At 37.7% G+C, this 9112-nt stretch overlaps 1 protein-coding gene across 3 annotated transcripts in view; it reads right to left on the bottom strand.

Annotated features, from left to right (window-relative positions):
* LOC149077254 (uncharacterized) overlaps positions 1–9112 on the bottom strand; it is a 247059-nt gene that overhangs the window by 26230 nt on the left and 211717 nt on the right. For all 3 annotated transcript variants that reach the window (XM_089245012.1, XM_089245011.1, XM_089245013.1), the window contains one exon: positions 1589–1667. The gene's annotated coding sequence lies outside the window, so the exon portion shown is untranslated. The remainder of the gene's footprint in view (positions 1–1588; positions 1668–9112) is intronic.

Genomic DNA, 9112 nt, shown 5'->3' with positions numbered 1-9112 from the left:
TAAGTTTCTCCTACTCAAAATTGCGAATAATTTTTGTTCATTTATTTAACGTGCCTTTAATATCCCTTGTACAAGTTTTTAGCAACAAATTTGGATGTTGTAGAATGAAGTACTTACAACATGAAGACGTTGGCAACCCGTAATCAGAAACGGGTCCGAATAACAAGAACATCATTAACTTTACTGAAGGTAAAATAAGTGGGATTTAACTGAAAAACTAATGACGACACAAAACGGGCGATCCATATCGATTTTTAAATTTGAAATTACTGTCCTATACCTCTGATTAGACTATTTTATTGCCGCAAGTGCCGAATGGACGTCAGATTCAATTTATCTATTCATTGATCATGATGGATTTGTATTTTTTTTATTTCCATTTTCTGATGATGTTAAGCTTCATCGAAAATGTTGTCCGCTTCAAAGGAGTTGTAATAATTCAAATTTCAAAATAAAGGAACCCAGTTTCGGCAATTCAACCTTTCGATATCTGGCAAAATATGTGAGGCGGGGTAGATCTGGTCACGTCACGTCATGAAGTATAATCTGTAAGCGATTTATCTAAGTAATTGGTATCTTTGTTAACATTTAGGAAACAAAGGGGAAAATGAGTGAAGCAGGTTTTCCTTTCTCCCTCCAATTACCTGTCTTCACGCACACACATTTTACAGTACAATATAATACCATTCATTTTTTGCTCATCAAACCGTAGGGAGAGAGGAGAAAGAAAAAAAATTTGTGATGAAATAAAAGAAAAAATAAATGAATTTTCCGCTTTATTATGTGACCAACGAAGCGTCGCAATGATGAGATGGAAAGAAGCAAGAGCGCTAACGCACAGGGTGTCCCATAAATATGTAAATAATTTAAAAATTAGAGTTAATAGTTAAATTGATGGAATTGGTATATTTGAATGCCAGTTTGTGCAAAAAAGTTATTCTCACGAAAGTGTAATTTTTTGTTTTTATTTTTTATTTGGTACGGAAAAATTGGTTGAATATTTTGCCGATAGAGGACGCTGCACGGAAGCAAATTTGCTGGAAATATTCAAATCAGAGACCAATAAAATGCAGGGTATATGATTAATAACTCATTTCTGAATTTTTCTGTTACTGGCGCTTATAATAATGTTTTCATTGTGATATTGACATTGGTGGATACACACACACATCACTATTTGTGAAATTTTTTTACAAATTTTGCCCCAACCACAAATTGCCGGCTGAAGCTTCACGAAAGGTTTCAGTTTTGGATTCGAAAAAATTTCAAATACAATCATTCCTGATGGACTAGTTTTCCTGGCCCTCTATCGACAAAAAATTTAACTTATTTTTTTTTCTCTGTACCAAAAAAATTCTTCGTGAGAATAATTTTTTCGCAAACCGCATTCAAATATACCTACTTTTTCGCTTTTTATGAGTTTTTAAATTATTTACGAATTTATGGGACACCCTATATATCTTCAACCTACACTAGAACCAGAAATCTCACCCTTGTACGAGAACGTGTTAAAAAAGACGTCCCATATTATCCATCAAAATAACGAATGAACCAACAAAAGAGTCACAAAACGAGTTTTCTCTCTCACCTTTCTATCATTGCTCTCTATTTAAGCTGATTTTCGGCCTTTTTCTGTGTAGATTTTCGTAGCGTGTCTCCATCAAGAACTAGAAGTGAAATACAAAGAATATTAATGACGTTTAATTATTTTTATAAATCAATATGTAGATAACGTGATGCTACTTATAAGGTACCGTAAGCAAAATATATTTTTATAATGGTAAAACCCGATCACTTCGGATAGTTGAAGGAGTTCGAGACTAAACCATTAGGATGGACTCTTCCCGAGATATTTTCGAACTTGCACTGAGACTGTCAAGGGAAAAGTGGTTATGAGGGGGTGAAAGGGTCGCCTTAATTTTCAACCCTTTCCTTCCCCCCCCCCCAAGTAATTATAGCATCTCCTTAACAACTGCAAATGACTCTTGTTAGCCAGTGGAGTAATTGCTTTAGCCGAATCTCTCGATAATGCATGAGTGCTATTAATTTTTGCTTAGAAGCAACTACAGTAGTTAATAGCACTACTTCGCTGTCAGGTATTCCGTTACATTTAACTACTGTGGCAATTTTATTTAGGTGAGGAAATGGGAGTCGCAGGAGAAAGAGCACTCACACATACATCAGCTCTTTTCCATAAAGAGAAAGGAGTCATTGCCATAGATTACGTAATTTTAACTCTTTCTGAAAGAAAACTTTTCGAATTTCCATGTCTAGCGTGTAGTGTAAGAGAGGAGTTGCGTGAAAAACTGGCTCACGGAAATGAATAAAAAATCTAAGGATAACGCTAGCCGCTAAAGGGTGATTATTCCTAGTTGTACCTAACCGTTTGGCTAGTCTTTCACAATAAAAGTTCTTTTATATATCCCTGACAAATGCAACCAATGAGCAGCTTATTGGTTGTATTCGCTCGAATGTAACGGATAAGTTTATTGGCTGCATTTGTCTAGTTATATAAATGAAGTTTTATGAATATTTTATTGTGTAATACCGGCCGTATTCATATTTACATTTCAGGCCAGCCATTTGACAATAAAAGTTTTGGAAAAAAGAAATTTCTTTTATAAAACTTGAAAAATGCAGTTGATTAGCGTCTCAACCAATAAGTCTATTGGTTATTTTATAAAAGATCTTTATCATATTTTTATAGTGTAATCCCGTCTCAGTTGGGAAACATGAAATTTTAATGAAATGGTATTGCATTTTTACATGCATTTATCAAATGAAACCCTTTGAGCGGATTTATTGAAATGAACATAAAGGAATCACTGATTGCAGGGTAGAATTGAACATATCAATCCATAAGGAAGCCAGAATGCATTTATGTTCGTTAGGCCGGTATTACACTGCAAAAGTTTGATAAAAGTCCTTTCATAAAACATGAAAAATTCAACCAATAATCTCATCGGTTGCATTTGCTCGAATGTAACCTGTGTGCTTTATTAGTTGGATAGCTACAATAAAACATTGAGCAAGCTACATAAAGCTATCATGAATAAGCAATATAGCATGTTTTCTCGTGCAGTGATTGTATTATATCTCGCTTATTACCATAGTGCGAACATTGCGAAGGATGTTTTAACACGAAGGTGTGAGAATGGTGTGAAAGTTCAGGGCTACCAATCAAAAAGCCCTAGATGCTACCCCTGATCTGATTTTCACTCCTTCACACTTCCGAAAAAAAGAAAAAGCTCTAAGGAACTTAATCGTGTAACAAAATCTCCCAACAGCAAAATATGCTGGAGGGGGGGGGGGAAGGATTTCCTGAAGTCAAGGGAAGCTGCAGTCTATACTTCAGCGCGTCAAATAAAGCGGTGCGTGAAATAAAGAAAGCAGGTCCACATACACGGTTTACAACGGTGAACTGGTTGTGGATGAGGAGCGCAAGTTCTTATAACCGTCTCATTTGCATATTTCCACGGCAGTCGCTGGTACTAACGCCACCTATCGGCTGTTTTTTGAGTTACCTTATTTCCTGTCTTAAAAAAAATTCCAGTGACCAAGCGATGCTAACCCTGCAAACCGTTTCTTAACTGAGTTATTTTTCCGATTTTTATTCATTTTTAAAGTTTCTACGGACTTTTTGCCCATCCTGTATGACATTGTTATATTACTGTTATCTTTAAACTCTGTGGACCAACACTACGAAGGTAAATTTCTGATACCTGTCCGACTTTTTTTAATTTAAAAAAAGAACGAGTTGCTAGTATAAGCCTAAAAAGCGCTTAAAAGGTTAATTTAACTTTTTTAAGTGTTTTTTTTAAATTTTCACAATTCGCATTATAACTGCCACAATGGAAATCGCTAAACCTTCTAAAAAATAATTGTCACCTATTTCCAAACAGAATATATATTTTTTCGACTGTATGAGCTAATAAATGCTTTTCCCTCGACACAAATTAATAATAACAAAACAATGAAGAGAAAAAATACTACCCGGTTCCTGTTAATTAATTTTACAATACGCTTTATGTTTCATCATGTCAAACGGAAAGGAAAAAATACTTTCTCTCCTCTTCTGTTATCGAACTTTGAACAAAAGCTGACTTCGCCCAGTTACAGTTGACTGACAGGAAGGGGAAAAAGAAAACATGTTATCAAGAGAAGAAAACTTACAGCGGTACCTGGGCTCGCCAATGCAGAAATGAGAGGGTTTTAAGAACCCGAGGTATTTCGGAACTGCCGAAATAAAACGGTTCAAGTTACACAAGATGTCTCGGGATTGCCGCTGTACGGGTTAGGGCTAGCGTACAGAAGACTGCTTCACTTTCCACGATAGGAATTGGACGATTCGAGAATACATGCCATTTAATGAGACTGTCCTGCCTTGTCATTTCAGCTATTTATCGTACTGCACGTGTGTGTGTGTGTGGCTTGGTTGTTACTACTACTTCACCACATACACGAACTCCGGCCATATCGCTATAATGCAATTTACTGCCGTTGAGGAGACTTTCTTGGGGAATTGGGTTGGAAATAAAGGCGCCATCTGTCGGTGGTCGCTTCAAGCTCGTTAAGGAAAATATTTTATTGTCTTTATTCTCCCCCCGAGCGAACCTGGGACCTGACGGGAACCTTCATGGTGGCAGGTGAACCATCACGCCACTCGGGCGTAACGGTAAATGCGTGGACTTCCTCCACGTGTGACTGATAACTTCTAGGCACAAGGCTGTTTTTTTTACCAAGCGACACTATTAGTCTCAAGTTAATGAGAGGAATGATGTTTTATGAAATCATTTTAAAAGTGTGTGGTTTGATCAGTTTCTTGGCTAACTTCTGCCATAACTTAACGCCATTTTTTTGTTGTCAGAACCTAAAATATTCTTTCCCAAAACCGGCAAGAGAAGAGCATGGCTAAAATCTCCTAATTCAAGCCCGGGGAAAATACTGGCGTTAAAATGGCAACAAAATCCAGCGCTGATGTGAATGGCCGAGGCAAAGCTAATTGTATAGATTTTTAAATGCGATTAGAGGGAGGTAGGAAGCCATTGCCGAACTACATGATATGCTGTTTAAGTCAAGATGGAGGGAGGAGCAGCATGAAAAGTGATGAAATTGCTGGAAAGCCATTTCGGCCGAACGTTAACACGTGAATGGCTATCCAATCAGTAGCATCATTTTCGTCCAGGTCTCTGGCATTATCCGTGGCGGTGGATAAGGAATGGTCCTGTAACTTCCCGCGTTACACATAATATTGGGTTATGCGGCTGGAATAAATTTCGCGTTATATTTAAGGGCTCCATCACGGTTTTCGGTAGTTTCCATCATCACCACCACCCCCATCGTCCCCCCCTCTCTCTCTTCTTTCTACATTTCCTACCGGAACACCTTCTCCCTTCCTTCGTGGCCACTCATCAATCATCGTGTTTATATAACATGCTGCAAAGCTGTCGAGAGGAAGATAACTTGGATATCTCTGATGGTTGATACAGCAATTCTAATGGCCATTCCACTAGAAACTGTCGTAACGCTGAGCTGGATGTATAGTTGGTTGGATACATTGTGTTGAGATTGTGTCAGTTAGTTTACTCCCCATCAAGTACAGAATATACTCATAAAAACGCGTAAGAAATAACTGATAGGTTCATTAACATGAAATGGAACTGACGGGGCAGGTCAGAGTTAATTCAGACCTAGAAACCATTGTTTGATTTTCTGAAAATTTGTGGCTAGCGTTCCAGACGGGGGGAGGGAGGGGACTTTGACCATTTTCCAGTCTTGAGCGCCGTTTATACCGTACATTCACTCAGGTGGCAAGAAGTATATACTCTGAGGGATAATTTATGAATAAACAAGTGGATTAATCAACTAGTACAAGGGTGGCCAACAGCTGGCCCGTGAGGTGTGCAGCCCGCGACTAGGTAAAATTACTGTGTATTAAATTGATTTTCTTATTATTAAAGCTATCATTTTCCACAGTATAGATACGATTACCAGACTATTTACATTCATCCTTTCTAGTGACGATAGTATTTAGCTATGTTTTCATCACACTGCCGTTTTGTACACACGCATTGCTCTCAAAGTTTACCATTTTACTTCATTTCTTTCCACCATTTCGTTGAGCAAGTTTCCTTTTTGTGGCCTCTGTGTTTGTAGCTGAATGCATATTTCTTGCTTTGCTCACAGCGACGAAACCTTTCCGAAGTAGATGCCAAATCACAACGACACCTCTATATGTTACGTAGAGCTTAACAATTCCAAAGAGCAAAAATGTGTCATATGGGATTGTCATACCCCCCACAAAACTAAGGTATGACAATCCCATACCTTAGTATTGGATTGTGCCCCCCCCCCTCCCCCACAGAAACTAAGTTTTGAAATAATGGAACCCGAGAAGAAATATAAACGTGATGCGTATTTTCCGAATGAAACTTCCGGGGCACAATATGGCGAACTGGCGCGAAACTGCACATCACCCAAGTAAGAAAAGAAATTAGGTCATAAATGACCAAACAAATAGCTACACAGCATAAGAACATCAAGTTTTGAATCCCGTTCGAAATTTATTTATTTATTTACTTACACAATATTGTTGGCCCTGGGGCCTATACGAGAAGATGCGATTAAAAATGACAACGATATTGTTTGATATTGGACAAAACACTAGTGACAGTGGGGGATTCGACAATAGAGCTTGGGAGTTGTTCCATTCACCAATGGTATGAGGAAAGATGTATTTGAAGCAGTCAGTGTGGAAGCAAAAATATGTTTTATTTTAAGGGAATGGTCGAGTCTTCTAGAGATGTAGAATGGTTTGGCTAGAGTGCCAGAAGCACCGAAGTTGAAATGACCATGCAAAATCTTATAAAACAGGGTTAGAGGGATTAAGTTAGTTTTTAAGTTTGGACAACATGGAAGCAAAATATAATGGAACTACCTTTTTAGCACAATGTAGAAAGCAAAAAATCCAACGATGTTAGCTGAAAATGTACCAAATTTAACGCCAAACAGCTGTATCGGAGCTACTACAGCCCCTTTGTCAGTGGTAAAAAATTAAATGAAATAAATCCTCCTGCCAGTCCATCATCGATACACTCCGTCTCACAATCGTAATCGTTTCATCGTCATCAGTATCACTATCTTTCCCTCTGCTATCATCACATCCCGTCTCGCCCTCGATCTGACCACGTGTTTTCATTTAAGCGAGTCACATGCACTATAACAGGTCTATTCATTTAATTTGTTTTTTCACTGACAAAGGGGCTATAGTAGCACCGAAACAGCTGTCTGGCGTTGGATTTGGTATGTATTTAACTGACTGATTCTATGCTTTCAACGGAAACAAAAGGTGACCAGCCACAGTGGATGAAACGGGTGGATTTATTTTGGATTTATTCGAGTTTGTCTATATTACTAGAGGTATAGGTGTCCCAGATTTCTGCGGCGTAGGAAAGTGCTGAAAAAAGATATAAATTTCGTAGTAGAGTAGTCTGACATCTCGAGTGAAATATTTAAGGTTGCGGCAGAGGAAGAAAAGTTTGTTGAGACATTTCTGGAAGACGTAATCAACGTGTTTGTTCCAACATAGGTCAGCTGAGGTTATGACGCCGAGGTATTTAATTTGGGATACTTGGGATATGGTTAAATTATTGATTAAGTAAGAGCATTCAAGAGGAAGTAATTCACGGATAACTCTCATGAGAAGCGTTTTTGAAATATTTTAACAGGCATCTCAATTATTAATACGACGCCAATCGACTGCTTTGACAAGAGGACACCAATATCGATTGTTAAGGGACAATTCTAAATTGTGATGTCGCAAGGAGTATTCCTCTAATAGGGTTAATAAATGGAATAGCTTACCCCCCATACACAAAGTGAATAGTAAATTCTAACAGAATTGATGTGTAAAAATAAATACGATAGCATGTTGGGGTGAATCGATAAACTATCCATACTTAGAATTAGACAACCATAAATATTTTTTTATGGGCATTGCATAATATGTTTTAGTTTTGTAATTGCATTTTTAATTAGGGGTTGCTGTATTTTAGAAGTACAGGGTGGCCGAAAAGTCCGTAGAAACCTTAAAAATGCATAAAAACCGGAAAAATAATCGAAATAAAAAACGGTTTGCAGGGTTGGCATCGCTAGAGGTCACGGGAACTTTTTAAGACAGGAAAAACTCAAATCAGGTGAAGACAGGGAAAACTCAAAATTTAAACAACCACGATAGGTGGCACTGGTACGAGCGACTTCGGTGGAAATATGCAAATGAGACGGTTATAAGAACTTGCGCTCCTGGTTCGCAACCAGTTCACCGTTGTAAACCCTGTATGTGAACAAGGATGCTGAGTGCGAAGGATAAAGCTTTGTTGGTGAAGTTGTTTTACGTGAACCTGTGGTGGTGGTCATGTGGAACACATACTGCTGTAATAAACGATTTGAGGCATTCTGTTCGTTATTTGCGTATCTTTTCTTTGACTTGTGTACGTCAGCACCACCTCTCTACTGTTTTTTGAGTAATTTCTTTTCCTATTTTAAAAAAATTCCTGTGACCTAGTGATGCTAACCCTGCAAACAGTTTTTTTATCTCGTTCATTTTTCCGGTTTTTATGAATTTTTAAAGTTTCTACAGACTTTTTGCCCACCATGTATATGACATCCATATTTGTCATGGGAATCTTTTTCTCTGCTACCTCGTTGATCATTTTTTTCTCTTTTGGCCTTGTATTTGTATCTGTCATACTGAACACCAGTCAGAGATGGAAGCAAGATTATGTTGGAGAAGTTCTTGATCAGACTCTTGGTGAACGATGCGGTAAATTACGCATTCATCTGCAAAGAATCTAGTGATGCAGTTGAGGGATTCTGGGAGGTCATTAACGTAAATTAAGAAAAAAAAAATATATATATAGAAAATCTGACATATTACAAGACCTTCAAAATACGGATGTCTATTAACCCTAGTAGTTGTAAAATATCATCCATTTCAATTACTTCAATACCGTATTCAAAGAGTGAAAGAAAAGCCTAAGCCCTTCTCCAATTTTCGAACAAAAAAATTAAATGCTATTTGAAGGGAGAATAAAAAAAAAATAACCGACGGAGA

Source organism: Pholcus phalangioides, unplaced genomic scaffold, assembly GCF_987345545.1.
Source record: "Pholcus phalangioides strain wild (caught in Gottingen) unplaced genomic scaffold, Ppha-v1.0 ptg000015l_1, whole genome shotgun sequence".
NCBI classification, from domain to species: Eukaryota; Metazoa; Arthropoda; class Arachnida; order Araneae; family Pholcidae; genus Pholcus; species Pholcus phalangioides.
Note: the sequence above shows the minus strand (reverse complement) of the source record. Positions and strands in the feature narration are given on the sequence as shown.